The sequence below is a fragment of the Taudactylus pleione genome, unplaced genomic scaffold (assembly GCF_031769625.1).
Source record: "Taudactylus pleione unplaced genomic scaffold, aTauple2 ptg000497l, whole genome shotgun sequence".
Classification (NCBI taxonomy): domain Eukaryota; kingdom Metazoa; phylum Chordata; class Amphibia; order Anura; family Myobatrachidae; genus Taudactylus; species Taudactylus pleione.
Window position 1 is genome coordinate 1,068,390 of NW_028284899.1, and position 24,436 is coordinate 1,092,825.

At 32.7% G+C, this 24,436-nt stretch overlaps 13 non-coding genes across 13 annotated transcripts; all 13 read right to left on the reverse strand.

Annotated features, from left to right (window-relative positions):
• Positions 1-2,324: 2,324 nt before the first annotated feature.
• TRNAG-CCC (transfer RNA glycine (anticodon CCC)) lies at positions 2,325-2,395 on the reverse strand. The gene has a single exon. It is a non-coding gene; the product is annotated as a tRNA-Gly (tRNA).
• A 3,044-nt stretch (positions 2,396-5,439) lies between these two features.
• TRNAG-CCC (transfer RNA glycine (anticodon CCC)) lies at positions 5,440-5,510 on the reverse strand. Its single transcript has one exon. It is a non-coding gene; the product is annotated as a tRNA-Gly (tRNA).
• Positions 5,511-6,475: 965 nt separating this feature from the next.
• TRNAG-CCC (transfer RNA glycine (anticodon CCC)) lies at positions 6,476-6,546 on the reverse strand. Its single transcript has one exon. It is a non-coding gene; the product is annotated as a tRNA-Gly (tRNA).
• A 2,015-nt stretch (positions 6,547-8,561) lies between these two features.
• Positions 8,562-8,632, reverse strand: TRNAG-CCC (transfer RNA glycine (anticodon CCC)). Its single transcript has one exon. It is a non-coding gene; the product is annotated as a tRNA-Gly (tRNA).
• A 1,492-nt stretch (positions 8,633-10,124) lies between these two features.
• TRNAG-CCC (transfer RNA glycine (anticodon CCC)) lies at positions 10,125-10,195 on the reverse strand. The gene has a single exon. It is a non-coding gene; the product is annotated as a tRNA-Gly (tRNA).
• Positions 10,196-11,160: 965 nt separating this feature from the next.
• On the reverse strand, positions 11,161-11,231 carry TRNAG-CCC (transfer RNA glycine (anticodon CCC)). The gene has a single exon. It is a non-coding gene; the product is annotated as a tRNA-Gly (tRNA).
• Positions 11,232-13,246: 2,015 nt separating this feature from the next.
• TRNAG-CCC (transfer RNA glycine (anticodon CCC)) lies at positions 13,247-13,317 on the reverse strand. The gene has a single exon. It is a non-coding gene; the product is annotated as a tRNA-Gly (tRNA).
• A 1,492-nt stretch (positions 13,318-14,809) lies between these two features.
• On the reverse strand, positions 14,810-14,880 carry TRNAG-CCC (transfer RNA glycine (anticodon CCC)). Its single transcript has one exon. It is a non-coding gene; the product is annotated as a tRNA-Gly (tRNA).
• A 1,486-nt stretch (positions 14,881-16,366) lies between these two features.
• TRNAG-CCC (transfer RNA glycine (anticodon CCC)) lies at positions 16,367-16,437 on the reverse strand. The gene has a single exon. It is a non-coding gene; the product is annotated as a tRNA-Gly (tRNA).
• Positions 16,438-16,887: 450 nt separating this feature from the next.
• TRNAG-CCC (transfer RNA glycine (anticodon CCC)) lies at positions 16,888-16,958 on the reverse strand. Its single transcript has one exon. It is a non-coding gene; the product is annotated as a tRNA-Gly (tRNA).
• Positions 16,959-17,408: 450 nt separating this feature from the next.
• Positions 17,409-17,479, reverse strand: TRNAG-CCC (transfer RNA glycine (anticodon CCC)). Its single transcript has one exon. It is a non-coding gene; the product is annotated as a tRNA-Gly (tRNA).
• Positions 17,480-18,965: 1,486 nt separating this feature from the next.
• TRNAG-CCC (transfer RNA glycine (anticodon CCC)) lies at positions 18,966-19,036 on the reverse strand. Its single transcript has one exon. It is a non-coding gene; the product is annotated as a tRNA-Gly (tRNA).
• Positions 19,037-20,007: 971 nt separating this feature from the next.
• TRNAG-CCC (transfer RNA glycine (anticodon CCC)) lies at positions 20,008-20,078 on the reverse strand. Its single transcript has one exon. It is a non-coding gene; the product is annotated as a tRNA-Gly (tRNA).
• Between the last annotated feature and the right edge of the window lie 4,358 nt (positions 20,079-24,436).

Here is a 24,436-nt window from a genome sequence, read left to right on the forward strand (position 1 = left end):
GATGTAAAAAATTAAGAAATATAATTGACTTCACAATGAAAGCTTTAACTCTTTAGTGTTTGTATCACTGGTACATTTTTTTTACCTGTGGAGAGAAAATGTTACCTCTATGCTTTTTAAGAATTTTGTGAATTGAGACATCTTCAAGGACTATCTCTGAGAAAAGCAATAAAGCTATGTTTTTTATACAGATTAATTATATACTAATTTAACAGATTTTATAGAATTCAAAAGACACTCTTTTATGTGCTAGCTGGGACTCTAACCCAGGTCGCAAGAATGGGAATCTTGCATGATACCCCTACACTACTAGCGCTTTTTAGCTACCTATAATTCACACAACAAATGACTAACAATCAATTGATGATCTTTAGTCAAAAATGTTCAATTTGGCTATGATTTTCAAGTGAAATTGTACTATTTGCACTGTTGTATAGATTTCCCAAGATAAGAAATACATATCTTTGCTCCATGGATGTATTTTTAGTTCAAGGAAGATTGTGCTAAAGAGTTTTTGGAACAAATGTAGTTAATTCGGAAATGTAATTGCCTTTACAATAGCAGCTTTGGGTCTTTAGTGTTTGTGTCAGTAGCACTTTTTTTTTTACCTGTGGAGAGGAAATGTTACTATTATGCTTTTTAAGAATTTGGTGAATAGAGACATCTTGGAGGCTCATCTTTGAGAAATGCAATATTGTAATGTTTTTAGTGAGATTCAATATATATTAATTTGAAAAATGTCATAGGATTCAAAAAACACATTTTCATGCGCTCGCCGGGACTCTAACCCAGGTCACAAGAATGGGAATCTTGCATGATACCCCTACACTACTAGCGCTCTTTAGAAACTTTTAATTCACATAACAAATGACTAACAATCAATTGATAATCTTTAGTCAAAAATGTGCAATTTGGCTATGATTTTCAAGTGAAATTGTACTATTTGCACTGTTGTATAGATTTCCCAAGATAAGAAGTACATACATTTTCTCCATGGATGTATTTTTAGTTCAAGGAAGATTGTGCTAAAGAGTTAGTGCAACAAATATAAATAATTCGGAAATGTTATTGCCTTTACAATAGCAGCTTTGGGACTTTAGTGTTTGTGCCAGTAGCACAATTTTTTTACCTGTGGAGAGGAAGTGTTACTTCTATGCTTTTTAAGAATTTGGTGAATAGAGACATCTTGGATGCTAATCTCTGAGAAATGCAATATTGCAGTGTTTTTAGTGAGATTCAATATATATTAATTTGAAACATTTCATAGGATTCAAAAGACACATTATGCACTAGCCAGGTCTCAAACCAAGGTCGCACGAATGATAATCTTGCATGATACCCCTACACTAGCACATTCTTAAAGAACTACATTCACATAAAAGAAGTTTTACAATCAATTGTTAATCTCTAGTGAAAATTGTGCAATGTGACGGTGTTTTTCAAGTGAAGTTTTACTATCTCCACTGCCTTATAAGTTTCCCACAATAAGAAATACATATATTTACTCTTTGGATGTATTTTTTTTCAAGGAAAGATTTGATAATGACATTGTGGAGCAGATGTAAAAAATTAAGAAATATAATTGACATCACAATTAAAGCTTTAACTCTTTAGTGTTTGTATCACTGGTACATTTTTTTTACCTGTGGAGAGAAAATGTTACCTCTATGCTTTTTAAGAATTTTGTGAATTGAGACATCTTCAAGGACTATCTCTGAGAAAAGCAATAAAGCTATGTTTTTTATACAGATTAATTATATATTAATTTAACAGATTTTATAGAATTCAAAAGACACACTTTTATGTGCTAGCTGGGACTCGAACCCAGGTCGCAAGAATCTGAATCTTGCATGTTACCCCTACTTTACTAGCGCTTTTTAGCTACCTATAATTCACACAACAAATGACTAACAATCAATTGATGATCTTTAGTCAAAAATGTTCAATTTGGCTATGATTTTCAAGTGAAATTGTACTATTTGCACTGTTGTATAGATTTCCCAAGATAAGAAATACATATCTTTGCTCCATGGATGTATTTTTAGTTCAAGGAAGATTGTGCAAAAGAGTTTTTGGAACAAATGTAGTTAATTCGGAAATGTAATTGCCTTTACAATTGCAGCTTTGGGTCTTTAGAGTTTGTGTCCGTAGCACTTTTTTTTTACCTGTGGAGAGGAAATGTTACTATTATGCTTTTTAAGAATTTGGTGAATAGAGACATCTTGGAGGCTCATCTTTGAGAAATGCAATATTGTAATGTTTTTAGTGAGATTCAATATATATTAATTTGAAAAATGTCATAGGATTCAAAAAACACATTTTCATGCGCTAGCCGGGACTCTAACCCGGGTCACAAGAATGGGAATCTTGCATGATACCCCTACACTACTAGCGCTCTTTAGAAACTTTTAATTCACATAACAAATGACTAACAATCAATTGATAATCTTTAGTCAAAAATGTGCAATTTGGCTATGATTTTCAAGTGAAATTGTACTATTTGCACTGTTGTATAGATTTCCCAAGATAAGAAGTACATACATTTTCTCCATGGATGTATTTTTAGTTCAAGGAAGATTGTGTTAAAGAGTTTGTGGAGCAAATATAAATAATTTGGAAATGTTATTGCCTTTACAATAGCAGCTTTGGGACTTTAGTGTTTGTGCCAGTAGCACAATTTTTTTACCTGTGGAGAGGAAGTGTTACTTCTATGCTTTTTAAGAATTTGGTGAATAGAGACATCTTGGATGCTAATCTCTGAGAAATGCAATATTGCAGTGTTTTTAGTGAGATTCAATATATATTAATTTGAAACATTTCATAGGATTCAAAAGACACATTATGCACTAGCCAGGTCTCAAACCAAGGTCGCACGAATGATAATTTAGCATGATACCCCTACACTAGCACATTCTTAAAGAACTACATTCACATAAAAGAAGTCTTACAATCAATTGTTAAACTCTAGTGAAAATTGTGCAATGTGACTGTGTTTTTCAAGTGAAGTTGTACTATCTCCACTGCCTTATAAGTTTCCCACAATAAGAAATACATATATTTACTCTTTGGATGTATTTTTTTTTAAGGAAAGATTTGATAATGACATTGTGGAGCAGATGTAAAAAATTAAGAAATATAATTGACTTCACAATGAAAGCTTTAACTCTTTAGTGTTTGTATCACTGGTACATTTTTTTTACCTGTGGAGAGAAAATGTTACCTCTATGCTTTTTAAGAATTTTGTGAATTGAGACATCTTCAAGGACTATCTCTGAGAAAAGCAATAAAGCTATGTTTTTTATACAGATTAATTATATACTAATTTAACAGATTTTATAGAATTCAAAAGACACTCTTTTATGTGCTAGCTGGGACTCTAACCCAGGTCGCAAGAATGGGAATCTTGCATGATACCCCTACACTACTAGCGCTTTTTAGCTACCTATAATTCACACAACAAATGACTAACAATCAATTGATGATCTTTAGTCAAAAATGTTCAATTTGGCTATGATTTTCAAGTGAAATTGTACTATTTGCACTGTTGTATAGATTTCCCAAGATAAGAAATACATATCTTTGCTCCATGGATGTATTTTTAGTTCAAGGAAGATTGTGCTAAAGAGTTTTTGGAACAAATGTAGTTAATTCGGAAATGTAATTGCCTTTACAATAGCAGATTTGGGTCTTTAGTGTTTGTGTCAGTAGCACTTTTTTTTTTACCTGTGGAGAGGAAATGTTACTATTATGCTTTTTAAGAATTTGGTGAATAGAGACATCTTGGAGGCTCATCTTTGAGAAATGCAATATTGTAATGTTTTTAGTGAGATTCAATATATATTAATTTGAAAAATGTCATAGGATTCAAAAAACACATTTTCATGCGCTCGCCGGGACTCTAACCCAGGTCACAAGAATGGGAATCTTGCATGATACCCCTACACTACTAGCGCTCTTTAGAAACTTTTAATTCACATAACAAATGACTAACAATCAATTGATAATCTTTAGTCAAAAATGTGCAATTTGGCTATGATTTTCAAGTGAAATTGTACTATTTGCACTGTTGTATAGATTTCCCAAGATAAGAAGTACATACATTTTCTCCATGGATGTATTTTTAGTTCAAGGAAGATTGTGCTAAAGAGTTAGTGGAACAAATATAAATAATTCGGAAATGTTATTGCCTTTACAATAGCAGCTTTGGGACTTTAGTGTTTGTGCCAGTAGCACAATTTTTTTACCTGTGGAGAGGAAGTGTTACTTCTATGCTTTTTAAGAATTTGGTGAATAGAGACATCTTGGATGCTAATCTCTGAGAAATGCAATATTGCAGTGTTTTTAGTGAGATTCAATATATATTAATTTGAAACATTTCATAGGATTCAAAAGACACATTATGCACTAGCCAGGTCTCAAACCAAGGTCGCACGAATGATAATCTTGCATGATACCCCTACACTAGCACATTCTTAAAGAACTACATTCACATAAAAGAAGTTTTACAATCAATTGTTAATCTCTAGTGAAAATTGTGCAATGTGACGGTGTTTTTCAAGTGAAGTTTTACTATCTCCACTGCCTTATAAGTTTCCCACAATAAGAAATACATATATTTACTCTTTGGATGTATTTTTTTTCAAGGAAAGATTTGATAATGACATTGTGGAGCAGATGTAAAAAATTAAGAAATATAATTGACTTCACAATTAAAGCTTTAACTCTTTAGTGTTTGTATCACTGGTACATTTTTTTTACCTGTGGAGAGAAAATGTTACCTCTATGCTTTTTAAGAATTTTGTGAATTGAGACATCTTCAAGGACTATCTCTGAGAAAAGCAATAAAGCTATGTTTTTTATACAGATTAATTATATATTAATTTAACAGATTTTATAGAATTCAAAAGACACACTTTTATGTGCTAGCTGGGACTCGAACCCAGGTCGCAAGAATGGGAATCTTGCATGTTACCCCTACTTTACTAGCGCTTTTTAGCTACCTATAATTCACACAACAAATGACTAACAATCAATTGATGATCTTTAGTCAAAAATGTTCAATTTGGCTATGATTTTCAAGTGAAATTGTACTATTTGCACTGTTGTATAGATTTCCCAAGATAAGAAATACATATCTTTGCTCCATGGATGTATTTTTAGTTCAAGGAAGATTGTGCAAAAGAGTTTTTGGAACAAATGTAGTTAATTCGGAAATGTAATTGCCTTTACAATTGCAGCTTTGGGTCTTTAGTGTTTGTGTCCGTAGCACTTTTTTTTTACCTGTGGAGAGGAAATGTTACTATTATGCTTTTTAAGAATTTGGTGAATAGAGACATCTTGGAGGCTCATCTTTGAGAAATGCAATATTGTAATGTTTTTAGTGAGATTCAATATATATTAATTTGAAAAATGTCATAGGATTCAAAAAACACATTTTCATGCGCTAGCCGGGACTCTAACCCGGGTCACAAGAATGGGAATCTTGCATGATACCCCTACACTACTAGCGCTCTTTAGAAACTTTTAATTCACATAACAAATGACTAACAATCAATTGATAATCTTTAGTCAAAAATGTGCAATTTGGCTATGATTTTCAAGTGAAATTGTACTATTTGCACTGTTGTATAGATTTCCCAAGATAAGAAGTACATACATTTTCTCCATGGATGTATTTTTAGTTCAAGGAAGATTGTGCTAAAGAGTTTGTGGAGCAAATATAAATAATTTGGAAATGTTATTGCCTTTACAATAGCAGCTTTGGGACTTTAGTGTTTGTGCCAGTAGCACAATTTTTTTACCTGTGGAGAGGAAGTGTTACTTCTATGCTTTTTAAGAATTTGGTGAATAGAGACATCTTGGATGCTAATCTCTGAGAAATGCAATATTGCAGTGTTTTTAGTGAGATTCAATATATATTAATTTGAAACATTTCATAGGATTCAAAAGACACATTATGCACTAGCCAGGTCTCAAACCAAGGTCGCACGAATGATAATCTTGCATGATACCCATACACTAGCACATTCTTAAAGAACTACATTCACATAAAAGAAGTCTTACAATCAATTGTTAATCTCTAGTGAAAATTGTGCAATGTGACGGTGTTTTTCAAGTGAAGTTTTACTATCTCCACTGCCTTATAAGTTTCCCACAATAAGAAATACATATATTTACTCTTTGGATGTATTTTTTTTCAAGGAAAGATTTGATAATGACATTGTGGAGCAGATGTAAAAAATTAAGAAATATAATTGACTTCACAATTAAAGCTTTAACTCTTTAGTGTTTGTATCACTGGTACATTTTTTTTACATGTGGAGAGAAAATGTTACCTCTATGCTTTTTAAGAATTTTGTGAATTGAGACATCTTCAAGGACTATCTCTGAGAAAAGCAATAAAGCTATGTTTTTTATACAGATTAATTATATATTAATTTAACAGATTTTATAGAATTCAAAAGACACACTTTTATGCGCTAGCTGGGACTCAAACCCAGGTCACAAGAATGGGAATCTTGCATGATACCCCTACACTACTAGCGCTTTTTAGCTACCTATAATTCACACAACAAATGACTAACAATCAATTGATGATCTTTAGTCAAAAATGTTCAATTTGGCTATGATTTTCAAGTGAAATTGTACTATTTGCACTGTTGTATAGATTTCCCAAGATAAGAAATACATATCTTTGCTCCATGGATGTATTTTTAGTTCAAGGAAGATTGTGCTAAAGAGTTTGTGGAACAAATGTAGTTAATTCGGAAATGTAATTGCCTTTACAATAGCAGCTTTGGGTCTTTAGTGTTTGTGTCAGTAGCACTTTTTTTTTCTCTGTGGAGAGGAAATGTTACTATTATGCTTTTTAAGAATTTGGTGAGTAGAGACATCTTGGAGGCTCATCTTTGAGAAATGCAATATTGTAATGTTTTTAGTGAGATTCAATATATATTAATTTGAAAAATGTCATAGGATTCAAAAAACACATTTTCATGCACTCGCCGGGACTCTAACCCAGGTCACAAGAATGGGAATCTTGCATGATACCCCTACACTACTAGCGCTCTTTAGAAACTTTTAATTCACATAACAAATGACTAACAATCAATTGATAATCTTTAGTCAAAAATGTGCAATTTGGCTATGATTTTCAAGTGAAATTGTACTATTTGCACTGTTGTATAGATTTCCCAAGATAAGAAGTACATACATTTTCTCCATGGATGTATTTTTAGTTCAAGGAAGATTGTGCTAAAGAGTTTGTGGAGCAAATATAAATAATTCGGAAATGTTATTGCCTTTACAATGGCAGCTTTGGGACTTTAGTGTTTGTGCCAGTAGCACAATTTTTTTTTACCTGTGGAGAGGAAGTGTTACTTCTATGCTTTTTAAGAATTTGGTGAATAGAGACATCTTGGATGCTAATCTCTGAGAAATGCAATATTGCGGTGTTTTTAGTGAGATTCAATATATATTAATTTGAAACATTTCATAGGATTCAAAAAACACATTTTCATGCGCTAACCGGGACTCGAACCCAGGTCGCAAGAATGGGAATCTTGCATGATACCCCTACACTACTAGCACTTTTTAGCTACCTATAATTCACACAACAAATGACTAACAATCAATTGATGATCTTTAGTCAAAAATGTTCAATTTGGCTATGATTTTCAAGTGAAATTGTACTATTTGCACTGTTGTATAGATTTCCCAAGATAAGAAATACATATCTTTGCTCCATGGATGTATTTTTAGTTCAAGGAAGATTGTGCTAAAGAGTTTGTGGAACAAATGTAGTTAAGTCGGAAATGTAATTGCCTTTACAATAGCAGCTTTGGGTCTTTAGTGTTTGTGTCCGTAGCACTTTTTTTTTACCTGTGGAGAGGAAATGTTACTATTATGCTTTTTAAGAATTTGGTGAATAGAGACATCTTGGAGGCTCATCTTTGATAAATGCAATATTGTAATGTTTTTAGTGAGATTCAATATATATTAATTTGAAAAATGTCATAGGATTCAAAAAACACATTTTCATGCGCTAACTGGGACTCAAACCCCGGTCGCAAGAAAGGGAATCTTGCATGATACCCCTACACTACTAGCGCTTTTTAGCTACCTATAATTCACACAACAAATGACTAACAATCAATTGATGATCTTTAGTCAAAAATGTTCAATTTGGCTATGATTTTCAAGTGAAATTGTACTATTTGCACTGTTGTATAGATTTCCCAAGATAAGAAATACATATCTTTGCTCCATGGATGTATTTTTAGTTCAAGGAAGATTGTGCTAAAGAGTTTGTGGAACAAATATAAATAATTCGGAAATGTAATTGCCTTTACAATAGCAGCTTTGGGTCTTTAGTGTTTGTGTCAGTAGCACATTTTTTTTACCTGTGGAGAGGAAATGTTACTATTATGCTTTTTATGAATTTGGTGAATAGAGACATCTTGGAGGCTCATCTTTGAGAAATGCAATATTGTAATGTTTTTAGTGAGATTCAATATATATTCATTTGAAAAATGTCATAGGATTCAAAAAACACTTTTTCATGCGCTAGCCGGGACTCTAACCCGGGTCACAAGAAGGGGAATCTTGCATGATACCCCTACACTACTAGCGCTCTTTAGAAACTTTTAATTCACATAACAAATGACTAACAATCAATTGATAATCTTTAGTCAAAAATGTGCAATTTGGCTATGATTTTCAAGTGAAATTGTACTATTTGCACTGTAGTATAGATTTCCCAAGATAAGAAGTACATACATTTTCTCCATGGATGTATTTTTAGTTCAAGGAAGATTGTGCTAAAGAGTTTGTGGAGCAAATATAAATAAATCGGAAATGTTATTGCCTTTACAATGGCAGCTTTGGGACTTTAGTGTTTGTGCCAGTAGCACAATTTTTTTACCTGTGGAGAGGAAGTGTTACTTCTATGCTTTTTAAGAATTTGGTGAATAGAGACATCTTGGATGCTAATCTCTGAGAAATGCAATATTGCAGTGTTTTTAGTGAGATTCAATATATATTAATTTGAAACATTTCATAGGATTCAAAAACCACATTTTCATGCGCTAACCGGGACTCGAACCCAGGTCGCAAGAATGGGAATCTTGCATGATACCCCTACACTACTAGCACTTTTTAGCTACCTATAATTCACACAACAAATGACTAACAATCAATTGATGATCTTTAGTCAAAAATTTTCAATTTGGCTATGATTTTCAAGTGAAATTGTACTATTTGCACTGTTGTATAGATTTCCCAAGATAAGAAATACATATCTTTGCTCCATGGATGTATTTTTAGTTCAAGGAAGATTGTGCTAAAGAGTTTGTGGAACAAATGTAGTTAATTCGGAAATGTAATTGCCTTTACAATAGCAGCTTTGGGTCTTTAGTGTTTGTGTCCGTAGCACTTTTTTTTTACCTGTGGAGAGGAAATGTTACTATTATGCTTTTTAAGAATTTGGTGAATAGAGACATCTTGGAGGCTCATTTTTGATAAATGCAATATTGTAATGTTTTTAGTGAGATTCAATATATATTAATTTGAAAAATGTCATAGGATTCAAAAAACACATTTTCATCCGCTAACCGGGACTCGAACCCCGGTCGCAAGAATGGGAATCTTGCATGATACCCCTACACTACTAGCGCTTTTTAGCTATGTATAATTCACACAACAAATGACTAACAATCAATTGATGATCTTTAGTCAAAAATGTTCAATTTGGCTATGATTTTCAAGTGAAATTGTACTATTTGCACTGTTGTATAGATTTCCCAAGATAAGAAATACATATCTTTGCTCCATGGATGTATTTTTAGTTCAAGGAAGATTGTGCTAAAGAGTTTGTGGAACAAATATAAATAATTCGGAAATGTAATTGCCTTTACAATAGCAGCTTTGGGTCTTTAGTGTTTGTGTCAGTAGCACATTTTTTTTACCTGTGGAGAGGAAATGTTACTATTATGCTTTTTAAGAATTTGGTGAATAGAGACATCTTGGAGGCTCATCTTTGAGAAATGCAATATTGTAATGTTTTTAGTGAGATTCAATATATATTCATTTGAAAAATGTCATAGGATTCAAAAAACACATTTTCATGCGCTAGCCGGGACTCTAACCCGGGTCACAAGAATGGGAATCTTGCATGATACCCCTACACTACTAGCGCTCTTTAGAAACTTTTAATTCACATAACAAATGACTAACAATCAATTGATAATCTTTAGTCAAAAATGTGCAATTTGGCTATGATTTTCAAGTGAAATTGTACTATTTGCACTGTAGTATAGATTTCCCAAGATAAGAAGTACATACATTTTCTCCATGGATGTATTTTTAGTTCAAGGAAGATTGTGCTAAAGAGTTTGTGGAGCAAATATAAATAATTTGGAAATGTTATTGCCTTTACAATAGCAGCTTTGGGACTTTAGTGTTTGTGCCAGTAGCACAATTTTTTTACCTGTGGAGAGGAAGTGTTACTTCTATGCTTTTTAAGAATTTGGTGAATAGAGACATCTTGGATGCTAATCTCTGAGAAATGCAATATTGCAGTGTTTTTAGTGAGATTCAATATATATTAATTTGAAACATTTCATAGGATTCAAAAGACACATTATGCACTAGCCAGGTCTCAAACCAAGGTCGCACGAATGATAATCTTGCATGATACCCATACACTAGCACATTCTTAAAGAACTACATTCACATAAAAGAAGTCTTACAATCAATTGTTAATCTCTAGTGAAAATTGTGCAATGTGACGGTGTTTTTCAAGTGAAGTTTTACTATCTCCACTGCCTTATAAGTTTCCCACAATAAGAAATACATATATTTACTCTTTGGATGTATTTTTTTTCAAGGAAAGATTTGATAATGACATTGTGGAGCAGATGTAAAAAATTAAGAAATATAATTGACTTCACAATTAAAGCTTTAACTCTTTAGTGTTTGTATCACTGGTACATTTTTTTTACATGTGGAGAGAAAATGTTACCTCTATGCTTTTTAAGAATTTTGTGAATTGAGACATCTTCAAGGACTATCTCTGAGAAAAGCAATAAAGCTATGTTTTTTATACAGATTAATTATATATTAATTTAACAGATTTTATAGAATTCAAAAGACACACTTTTATGCGCTAGCTGGGACTCAAACCCAGGTCACAAGAATGGGAATCTTGCATGATACCCCTACACTACTAGCGCTTTTTAGCTACCTATAATTCACACAACAAATGACTAACAATCAATTGATGATCTTTAGTCAAAAATGTTCAATTTGGCTATGATTTTCAAGTGAAATTGTACTATTTGCACTGTTGTATAGATTTCCCAAGATAAGAAATACATATCTTTGCTCCATGGATGTATTTTTAGTTCAAGGAAGATTGTGCTAAAGAGTTTGTGGAACAAATGTAGTTAATTCGGAAATGTAATTGCCTTTACAATAGCAGCTTTGGGTCTTTAGTGTTTGTGTCAGTAGCACTTTTTTTTTCTCTGTGGAGAGGAAATGTTACTATTATGCTTTTTAAGAATTTGGTGAGTAGAGACATCTTGGAGGCTCATCTTTGAGAAATGCAATATTGTAATGTTTTTAGTGAGATTCAATATATATTAATTTGAAAAATGTCATAGGATTCAAAAAACACATTTTCATGCACTCGCCGGGACTCTAACCCAGGTCACAAGAATGGGAATCTTGCATGATACCCCTACACTACTAGCGCTCTTTAGAAACTTTTAATTCACATAACAAATGACTAACAATCAATTGATAATCTTTAGTCAAAAATGTGCAATTTGGCTATGATTTTCAAGTGAAATTGTACTATTTGCACTGTTGTATAGATTTCCCAAGATAAGAAGTACATACATTTTCTCCATGGATGTATTTTTAGTTCAAGGAAGATTGTGCTAAAGAGTTTGTGGAGCAAATATAAATAATTCGGAAATGTTATTGCCTTTACAATGGCAGCTTTGGGACTTTAGTGTTTGTGCCAGTAGCACAATTTTTTTTTACCTGTGGAGAGGAAGTGTTACTTCTATGCTTTTTAAGAATTTGGTGAATAGAGACATCTTGGATGCTAATCTCTGAGAAATGCAATATTGCGGTGTTTTTAGTGAGATTCAATATATATTAATTTGAAACATTTCATAGGATTCAAAAAACACATTTTCATGCGCTAACCGGGACTCGAACCCAGGTCGCAAGAATGGGAATCTTGCATGATACCCCTACACTACTAGCACTTTTTAGCTACCTATAATTCACACAACAAATGACTAACAATCAATTGATGATCTTTAGTCAAAAATGTTCAATTTGGCTATGATTTTCAAGTGAAATTGTACTATTTGCACTGTTGTATAGATTTCCCAAGATAAGAAATACATATCTTTGCTCCATGGATGTATTTTTAGTTCAAGGAAGATTGTGCTAAAGAGTTTGTGGAACAAATGTAGTTAAGTCGGAAATGTAATTGCCTTTACAATAGCAGCTTTGGGTCTTTAGTGTTTGTGTCCGTAGCACTTTTTTTTTACCTGTGGAGAGGAAATGTTACTATTATGCTTTTTAAGAATTTGGTGAATAGAGACATCTTGGAGGCTCATCTTTGATAAATGCAATATTGTAATGTTTTTAGTGAGATTCAATATATATTAATTTGAAAAATGTCATAGGATTCAAAAAACACATTTTCATGCGCTAACTGGGACTCAAACCCCGGTCGCAAGAAAGGGAATCTTGCATGATACCCCTACACTACTAGCGCTTTTTAGCTACCTATAATTCACACAACAAATGACTAACAATCAATTGATGATCTTTAGTCAAAAATGTTCAATTTGGCTATGATTTTCAAGTGAAATTGTACTATTTGCACTGTTGTATAGATTTCCCAAGATAAGAAATACATATCTTTGCTCCATGGATGTATTTTTAGTTCAAGGAAGATTGTGCTAAAGAGTTTGTGGAACAAATATAAATAATTCGGAAATGTAATTGCCTTTACAATAGCAGCTTTGGGTCTTTAGTGTTTGTGTCAGTAGCACATTTTTTTTACCTGTGGAGAGGAAATGTTACTATTATGCTTTTTATGAATTTGGTGAATAGAGACATCTTGGAGGCTCATCTTTGAGAAATGCAATATTGTAATGTTTTTAGTGAGATTCAATATATATTCATTTGAAAAATGTCATAGGATTCAAAAAACACTTTTTCATGCGCTAGCCGGGACTCTAACCCGGGTCACAAGAAGGGGAATCTTGCATGATACCCCTACACTACTAGCGCTCTTTAGAAACTTTTAATTCACATAACAAATGACTAACAATCAATTGATAATCTTTAGTCAAAAATGTGCAATTTGGCTATGATTTTCAAGTGAAATTGTACTATTTGCACTGTAGTATAGATTTCCCAAGATAAGAAGTACATACATTTTCTCCATGGATGTATTTTTAGTTCAAGGAAGATTGTGCTAAAGAGTTTGTGGAGCAAATATAAATAAATCGGAAATGTTATTGCCTTTACAATGGCAGCTTTGGGACTTTAGTGTTTGTGCCAGTAGCACAATTTTTTTACCTGTGGAGAGGAAGTGTTACTTCTATGCTTTTTAAGAATTTGGTGAATAGAGACATCTTGGATGCTAATCTCTGAGAAATGCAATATTGCAGTGTTTTTAGTGAGATTCAATATATATTAATTTGAAACATTTCATAGGATTCAAAAACCACATTTTCATGCGCTAACCGGGACTCGAACCCAGGTCGCAAGAATGGGAATCTTGCATGATACCCCTACACTACTAGCACTTTTTAGCTACCTATAATTCACACAACAAATGACTAACAATCAATTGATGATCTTTAGTCAAAAATTTTCAATTTGGCTATGATTTTCAAGTGAAATTGTACTATTTGCACTGTTGTATAGATTTCCCAAGATAAGAAATACATATCTTTGCTCCATGGATGTATTTTTAGTTCAAGGAAGATTGTGCTAAAGAGTTTGTGGAACAAATGTAGTTAATTCGGAAATGTAATTGCCTTTACAATAGCAGCTTTGGGTCTTTAGTGTTTGTGTCCGTAGCACTTTTTTTTTACCTGTGGAGAGGAAATGTTACTATTATGCTTTTTAAGAATTTGGTGAATAGAGACATCTTGGAGGCTCATTTTTGATAAATGCAATATTGTAATGTTTTTAGTGAGATTCAATATATATTAATTTGAAAAATGTCATAGGATTCAAAAAACACATTTTCATCCGCTAACCGGGACTCGAACCCCGGTCGCAAGAATGGGAATCTTGCATGATACCCCTACACTACTAGCGCTTTTTAGCTACGTATAATTCACACAACAAATGACTAACAATCAATTGATGATCTTTAGTCAAAAATGTTCAATTTGGCTATGATTTTCAAGTGAAATTGTACTATTTGCACTGTTGTATAGATTTCCCAAGATAAGAAATACATATCTTTGCTCCATGGATGTATTTTTAGTTCAAGGAAGATTGTGCTAAAGAGTTTGTGGAACAAATATAAATAATTCGGAAATGTAATTGCCTTTACAATAGCAGCTTTGGGTCTTTAGTGTTTGTGTCAGTAGCACATTTTTTTTACCTGTGGAGAGGAAATGTTACTATTATGCTTTTTAAGAATTTGGTGAATAGAGACATCTTGGAGGCTCATCTTTGAGAAATGCAATATTGTAATGTTTTTAGTGAGATTCAATATATATTCATTTGAAAAATGTCATAGGATTCAAAAAACACATTTTCATGCGCTAGCCGGGACTCTAACCCGGGTCACAAGAATGGGAATCTTGCATGATACCCCTACACTACTAGCGCTCTTTAGAAACTTTTAATTCACATAACAAATGACTAACAATCAATTGATAATCTTTAGTCAAAAATGTGCAATTTGGCTATGATTTTCAAGTGAAATTGTACTATTTGCACTGTAGTATAGATTTCCCAAGATAAGAAGTACATACATTTTCTCCATGGATGTATTTTTAGTTCAAGGAAGATTGTGCTAAAGAGTTTGTGGAGCAAATATAAATAATTCGGAAATGTTATTGCCTTTACAATAGCAGCTTTGGGACTTTAGTGTTTGTGCCAGTAGCACAATTTTTTTTACCTGTGGAGAGGAAGTGTTACTTCTATGCTTTTTAAGAATTTGGTGAATAGAGACATCTTGGATGCTAATCTCTGAGAAATGCAATATTGCAGTGTTTTTAGTGAGATTCAATATATATTAATTTGAAACATTTCATAGGATTCAAAAGACACATTATGCACTAGCCAGGTCTCAAACCAAGGTCGCACGAATGATAATCTTGCATGATACCCCTACACTAGCACATTCTTAAAGAACTACATTCACATAAAAGAAGTCTTACAATCAATTGTTAATCTCTAGTGAAAATTGTGCAATGTGACGGTGTTTTTCAAGTGAAGTTTTACTATCTCCACTGCCTTATAAGTTCCCACAATAAGAAATACATATATTTACTCTTTGGATGTATTTTTTTTCAAGGAAAGATTTGATAATGACATTGTGGAGCAGATGTAAAAAATTAAGAAATATAATTGACTTCACAATTAAAGCTTTAACTCTTTAGTGTTTGTATCACTGGTACATTTTTTTTACCTGTGGAGAGAAAATGTTACCTCTATGCTTTTTAAGAATTTTGTGAATTGAGACATCTTCAAGGACTATCTCTGAGAAAAGCAATAAAGCTATGTTTTTTATACAGATTAATTATATATTCATTTAACAGATTTTATAGAATTCAAAAGACACACTTTTATGCGCTAGCTGGGACTCAAACCCAGGTCGCAAGAATGGGAATTTTGCATGAGACCCCTACACTACTAGCGCTTTTTAGCTACCTATAATTCACACAACAAATGACTAACAATCAATTGATGATCTTTAGTCAAAAATGTTCAATTTGGCTATGATTTTCAAGTGAAATTGTACTATTTGCACTGTTGTATAGATTTCCCAAGATAAGAAATACATATCTTTGCTCCATGGATGTATTTTTAGTTCAAGGAAGATTGTGCTAAAGAGTTTGTGGAACAAATATAAATAATTCGGAAATGTAATTGCATTTACAATAGCAGCTTTGGGTCTTTAGTGTTTGTGTCAGTAGCACATTTTTTTTACCTGTGGAGTGGAAATGTTACTATTATGCTTTTTAAGAATTTGGTGAATAGAGACATCTTGGAGGCTCATCTTTGAGAAATGCAATATTGTAATGTTTTTAGTGAGATTCTATATATATTAATTTGAAAAATGTCATAGGATTCAAAAAACACATTTTCATGCGCTAGCCGGGATTCTAACCCGGGTCACAAAAATGGGAATCTTGCATGATACCCCTACACTACTAGCGCTCTTTAGAAACTTTTAATTCACATAACAAATGACTAACAATCAATTGATAATCTTTAGTCAAAAATGTGCAATTTGGCTATGATTTTCAAGTGAAATTGTACTATTTGCACTGTTGTATAGATTTCCCAAGATAAGAAGTACATACATTTTCTCCATGGATGTATTTTTAGTTCAAGGAAGATTGTGCTAAAGAGTTAGTGGAGCAAATATAAATAATTCGGCAATGTTATTGCCTTTACAATAGCAGCTTTGGGACTTTAGTGTTTGTGCCAGTAGCACAATTTTTTTACCTGTGGAGAGGAAGTGTTACTTCTATGCTTTTTAAGAATTTGGTGAATAGAGACATCTTGGATGCTAATCTCTGAGAAATGCAATATTGCAGTGTTTTTAGTGAGATTCAATATATATTAATTTGAAACATTTCATAGGATTCAAAAGACACATTTTCATGCGCTAACCGGGACTCGAACCCGGGTCGCAAGAATGGGAATCTTGCATGATACCCCTACACTACTAGCACTTTTTAGCTACCTATAATTCACACAACAAATGACTAACAATCAATTGATGATCTTTAGTCAAAAATTTTCAATTTGGCTATGATTTTCAAGTGAAATTGTACTATTTGCACTGTTGTATAGATTTCCCAAGATAAGAAATACATATCTTTGCTCCATGGATGTATTTTTAGTTCAAGGAAGATTGTGCTAAAGAGTTTGTGGAACAAATGTAGTTAAGTCGGAAATGTAATTGCCTTTACAATAGCAGCTTTGGGTCTTTAGTGTTTGTGTCCGTAGCACTTTTTTTTTACCTGTGGAGAGGAAATGTTACTATTATGCTTTTTAAGAATTTGGTGAATAGAGACATCTTGGAGGCTCATCTTTGAGAAATGCAATATTGTAATGTTTTTAGTGAGATTCAATATATATTCATTTGAAAAATGTCATAGGATTCAAAAAACACTTTTTCATGCGCTAGCCGGGACTCTAACCCGGGTCACAAGAAGGGGAATCTTGCATGATACCCCTACACTACTAGCGCTCTTTAGAAACTTTTAATTCACATAACAAATGACTAACAATCAATTGATAATCTTTAGTCAAAAATGTGCAATTTGGCTATGATTTTCAAGTGAAATTGTACTATTTGCACTGTAGTATAGATTTCCCAAGATAAGAAGTACATACATTTTCTCCATGGATGTATTTTTAGTTCAAGGAAGATTGTGCTAAAGAGTTTGTGGAGCAAATATAAATAATTCGGAAATGTTATTGCCTTTACAATGGCAGCTTTGGGACTTTAGTGTTTGTGCCAGTAGCACAATTTTTTTACCTGTGGAGAGGAAGTGTTACTTCTATGCTTTTTAAGAATTTGGTGAATAGAGACATCTTGGATGCTAATCTCTGAGAAATGCAATATTGCAGTGTTTTTAGTGAGATTCAATATATATTAATTTGAAACATTTCATAGGATTCAAAAGACACATTATGCACTAGCCAGGTCTCAAACCAAGGTCGCACGAATGATAATCTTGCATGATACCCCTACACTAGCACATTCTTAAAGAACTACATTCACATAAAAGAAGTTTTACAATCAATTGTTAATCTCTAGTGAAAATTGTGCAATGTGACGGTGTTTTTCAAGTGAAGTTTTACTATCTCCACTGCCTTATAAGTTTCCCACAATAAGAAATACATATATTTACTCTTTGGATGTATTTTTTTTCAAGGAAAGATTTGATAATGACATTGTGGAGCAGATGTAAAAAATTAAGAAATATAATTGACTTCACAATTAAAGCTTTAACTCTTTAGTGTTTGTATCACTGGTACATTTTTTTTACCTGTGGAGAGAAAATGTTACCTCTATGCTTTTTAAGAATTTTGTGAATTGAGACATCTTCAAGGACTATCTCTGAGAAAAGCAATAAAGCTATGTTTTTTATACAGATTAATTATATATTAATTTAACAGATTTTATAGAATTCAAAAGACACACTTTTATGTGCTAGCTGGGACTCCAAACCAGGTCGCAAGAATGGGAATCTTGCATGAGACCCCTACACTACTAGCGCTTTTTAGCTACCTATAATTCACACAACAAATGACTAACAATCAATTGATGATCTTTAGTCAAAAATGTTCAATTTGGCTATGATTTTCAATTGAAATTGTACTATTTGCACTGTTGTATAGATTTCCCAAGATAAGAAATACATATCTTTGCTCCATGGATGTATTTTTAGTTCAAGGAAGATTGTGCTAAAGAGTTTGTGGAACAAATATAAATAATTCGGAAATGTAATTGCCTTTACAATAGCAGCTTTGGGTCTTTAGTGTTTGTGTCAGTAGCACATTTTTTTTACCTGTGGAGTGGAAATGTTACTATTATGCTTTTTAAGAATTTGGTGAATAGAGACATCTTGGAGGCTCATCTTTGAGAAATGCAATATTGTAATGTTTTTAGTGAGATTCTATATATATTAATTTGAAAAATGTCATAGGATTCAAAAAACACATTTTCATGCGCTAGCCGGGATTCTAACCCGGGTCACAAAAATGGGAATCTTGCATGATACCCCTACACTACTAGCGCTCTTTAGAAACTTTTAATTCACATAACAAATGACTAACAATCAATTGATAATCTTTAGTCAAAAATGTGCAATTTGGCTATGATTTTCAAGTGAAATTGTACTATTTGCACTGTTGTATAGATTTCCCAAGATAAGAAGTACATACATTTTCTCCATGGATGTATTTTTAGTTCAAGGAAGATTGTGCTAAAGAGTTAGTGGAGCAAATATAAATAATTCGGCAATGTTATTGCCTTTACAATAGCAGCTTTGGGACTTTAGTGTTTGTGCCAGTAGCACAATTTTTTTACCTGTGGAGAGGAAGTGTTACTTCTATGCTTTTTAAGAATTTGGTGAATAGAGACATCTTGGATGCTAATCTCTGAGAAATGCAATATTGCAGTGTTTTTAGTGAGATTCAATATATATTAATTTGAAACATTTCATAGGATTCAAAAGACACATTTTCATGCGCTAACCGGGACTCGAACCCAGGTCGCAAGAATGGGAATCTTGCATGATACCCCTACACTACTAGCACTTTTTAGCTACCTGTAATTCACACAACAAATGACTAACAATCAATTGATGATCTTTAGTCAAAAATTTTCAATTTGGCTATGATTTTCAAGTGAAATTGTACTATTTGCACTGTTGTATAGATTTCCCAAGATAAGAAATACATATCTTTGCTCCATGGATGTATTTTTAGTTCAAGGAAGATTGTGCTAAAGAGTTTGTGGAACAAATGTAGTTAAGTCGGAAATGTAATTGCCTTTACAATAGCAGCTTTGGGTCTTTAGTGTTTGTGTCCGTAGCACTTTTTTTTTACCTGTGGAGAGGAAATGTTACTATTATGCTTTTTATGAATTTGGTGAATAGAGACATCTTGGAGGCTCATCTTTGAGAAATGCAATATTGTAATGTTTTTAGTGAGATTCAATATATATTCATTTGAAAAATGTCATAGGATTCAAAAAACACTTTTTCATGCGCTAGCCGGGACTCTAACCCGGGTCACAAGAATGGGAATCTTGCATGATACCCCTACACTACTAGCGCTCTTTAGAAACTTTTAATTCACATAACAAATGACTAACAATCAATTGATAATCTTTAGTCAAAAATGTGCAATTTGGCTATGATTTTCAAGTGAAATTGTACTATTTGCACTGTAGTATAGATTTCCCAAGATAAGAAGTACATACATTTTCTCCATGGATGTATTTTTAGTTCAAGGAAGATTGTGCTAAAGAGTTTGTGGAGCAAATATAAATAATTCGGAAATGTTATTGCCTTTACAATAGCAGCTTTGGGACTTTAGTGTTTGTGCCAGTAGCACAATTTTTTTTACCTGTGGAGAGGAAGTGTTACTTCTATGCTTTTTAAGAATTTGGTGAATAGAGACATCTTGGATGCTAATCTCTGAGAAATGCAATATTGCAGTGTTTTTAGTGAGATTCAATATATATTAATTTGAAACATTTCATAGGATTCAAAAAACACATTTTCATGCGCTAATCAGGACTCGAACCCGGGTCGCAAGAATGGGAATCTTGCATGATACCCCTACACTACTAGCACTTTTTAGCTACCTATAATTCACACAACAAATGACTAACAATCAATTGATGATCTTTAGTCAAAAATTTTCAATTTGGCTATGATTTTCAAGTGAAATTGTACTATTTGCACTGTTGTATAGATTTCCCAAGATAAGAAATACATATCTTTGCTCCATGGATGTATTTTTAGTTCAAGGAAGATTGTGCTAAAGAGTTTTTGGAACAAATGTAGTTAAGTCGGAAATGTAATTGCCTTTACAATAGCAGCTTTGGGTCTTTAGTGTTTGTGTCCGTAGCACTTTTTTTTTACCTGTGGAGAGGAAATGTTACTATTATGCTTTTTAAGAATTTGGTGAATAGAGACATCTTGGAGGCTCATCTTTGATAAATGCAATATTGTAATGTTTTTAGTGAGATTCAATATATATTAATTTGAAAAATGTCATAGGATTCAAAAAACACATTTTCATGCACTAACCGGGACTCGAACCCCGGTCGCAAGAATGGGAATCTTGCATGATACCCCTACACTACTAGCGCTTTTTAGCTACGTATAATTCACACAACAAATGACTAACAATCAATTGATAATCTTTAGTCAAAAATGTGCAATTTGGCTATGATTTTCAAGTGAAATTGTACTATTTGCACTGTAGTATAGATTTCCCAAGATAAGAAGTACATACATTTTCTCCATGGATGTATTTTTAGTTCAAGGAAGATTGTGCTAAAGAGTTTGTGGAGCAAATATAAATAATTCGGAAATGTTATTGCCTTTACAATAGCAGCTTTGGGACTTTAGTGTTTGTGCCAGTAGCACAATTTTTTTTACCTGTGGAGAGGAAGTGTTACTTCTATGCTTTTTAAGAATTTGGTGAATAGAGACATCTTGGATGCTAATCTCTGAGAAATGCAATATTGCAGTGTTTTTAGTGAGATTCAATATATATTAATTTGAAACATTTCATAGGATTCAAAAGACACATTATGCACTAGCCAGGTCTCAAACCAAGGTCGCACGAATGATAATCTTGCATGATACCCCTACACTAGCACATTCTTAAAGAACTACATTCACATAAAAGAAGTCTTGCAATCAATTGTTAATTTCTAGTGAAAATTGTGCAATGTGACTGTGTTTTTCAAGTGAAGTTGTACTATCTCCACTGCCTTATAAGTTTCCCACAATAAGAAATACATATATTTACTCTTTGTGTGTATTTTTTTTCAAGGAAAGATTTGATAATGACATTGTGGAGCAGATGTAAAAAATTAAGAAATATAATTGACTTCACAATTAAAGCTTTAACTCTTTAGTGTTTGTATCACTGGTACATTTTTTTTACCTGTGGAGAGAAAATGTTACCTCTATGCTTTTTAAGAATTTTGTGAATTGAGACATCTTCAAGGACTATCTCTGAGAAAAGCAATAAAGCTATGTTTTTTATACAGATTAATTATATATTAATTTAACAGATTTTATAGAATTCAAAAGACACACTTTTATGTGCTAGCTGGGACTCGAACCCAGGTCGCAAGAATGGGAATCTTGCATGTTACCCCTACTTTACTAGCGCTTTTTAGCTACCTATAATTCACACAACAAATGACTAACAATCAATTGATGATCTTTAGTCAAAAATGTTCAATTTGGCTATGATTTTCAAGTGAAATTGTACTATTTGCACTGTTGTATAGATTTCCCAAGATAAGAAATACATATCTTTGCTCCATGGATGTATTTTTAGTTCAAGGAAGATTGTGCTAAAGAGTTTTTGGAACAAATGTAGTTAATTCGGAAATGTAATTGCCTTTACAATAGCAGCTTTGGGTCTTTAGTGTTTGTGTCCGTAGCACTTTTTTTTTACCTGTGGAGAGGAAATGTTACTATTATGCTTTTTAAGAATTTGGTGAATAGAGACATCTTGGAGGCTCATCTTTGAGAAATGCAATATTGTAATATTTTTAGTGAGATTCAATATATATTAATTTGAAAAATGTCATAGGATTCAAAAAACACATTTTCATGCGCTCGCCGGGACTCTAACCCGGGTCACAAGAATGGGAATCTTGCTTGATACCCCTACACTACTAGCGCTCTTTAGAAACTTTTAATTCACATAACAAATGACTAACAATCAATTGATAATCTTTAGTCAAAAATGTGCAATTTGGCTATGATTTTCAAGTGAAATAGTACTATTTGCACTGTTGTATAGATTTCCCAAGATAAGAAGTACATACATTTTCTCCATGGATGTATTTTTAGTTCAAGGAAGATTGTGCTAAAGAGTTTGTGGAGCAAATATAAATAATTTGGAAATGTAATTGCCTTTACAATAGCAGCTTTGGGACTTTAGTGTTTGTGCCAGTAGCACAATTTTTTTACCTGTGGAGAGGAAGTGTTACTTCTATGCTTTTTAAGAATTTGGTGAATAGAGACATCTTGGATGCTAATCTCTGAGAAATGCAATATTGCAGTGTTTTTAGTGAGATTCAATATATATTAATTTGAAACATTTCATAGGATTCAAAAGACACATTATGCACTAGCCAGGTCTCAAACCAAGGTCGCACGAATGATAATCTTGCATGATACCCCTACACTAGCACATTCTTAAAGAACTACATTCACATAAAAGAAGTCTTACAATCAATTGTTAATCTCTAGTGAAAATTGTGCAATGTGACAGTGTTTTTCAAGTGAAGTTTTACTATCTCCACTGCCTTATAAGTTCCCACAATAAGAAATACATATATTTACTCTTTGGATGTATTTTTTTTCAAGGAAAGATTTGATAATGACATTGTGGAGCAGATGTAAAAAATTAAGAAATATAATTGACTTCACAATTAAAGCTTTAACTCTTTAGTGTTTGTATCACTGGTACATTTTTTTTACCTGTGGAGAGAAAATGTTACCTCTATGCTTTTTAAGAATTTTGTGAATTGAGACATCTTCAAGGACTATCTCTGAGAAAAGCAATAAAGCTATGTTTTTTATACAGATTAATTATATATTCATTTAACAGATTTTATAGAATTCAAAAGACACACTTTTATGCGCTAGCTGGGACTCAAACCCAGGTCGCAAGAATGGGAATCTTGCATGAGACCCCTACACTACTAGCGCTTTTTAGCTACCTATAATTCACACAACAAATGACTAACAATCAATTGATGATCTTTAGTCAAAAATGTTCAATTTGGCTATGATTTTCAAGTGAAATTGTACTATTTGCACTGTTGTATAGATTTCCCAAGATAAGAAATACATATCTTTGCTCCATGGATGTATTTTTAGTTCAAGGAAGATTGTGCTAAAGAGTTTGTGGAACAAATATAAATAATTCGGAAATGTAATTGCCTTTACAATAGCAGCTTTGGGTCTTTAGTGTTTGTGTCAGTAGCACATTTTTTTTACCTGTGGAGTGGAAATGTTACTATTATGCTTTTTAAGAATTTGGTGAATAGAGACATCTTGGAGGCTCATCTTTGAGAAATGCAATATTGTAATGTTTTTAGTGAGATTCTATATATATTAATTTGAAAAATGTCATAGGATTCAAAAAACACATTTTCATGCGCTAGCCGGGATTCTAACCCGGGTCACAAAAATGGGAATCTTGCATGATACCCCTACACTGCTAGCGCTCTTTAGAAACTTTTAATTCACATAACAAATGACTAACAATCAATTGATAATCTTTAGTCAAAAATGTGCAATTTGGCTATGATTTTCAAGTGAAATTGTACTATTTGCACTGTTGTATAGATTTCCCAAGATAAGAAGTACATACATTTTCTCCATGGATGTATTTTTAGTTCAAGGAAGATTGTGCTAAAGAGTTAGTG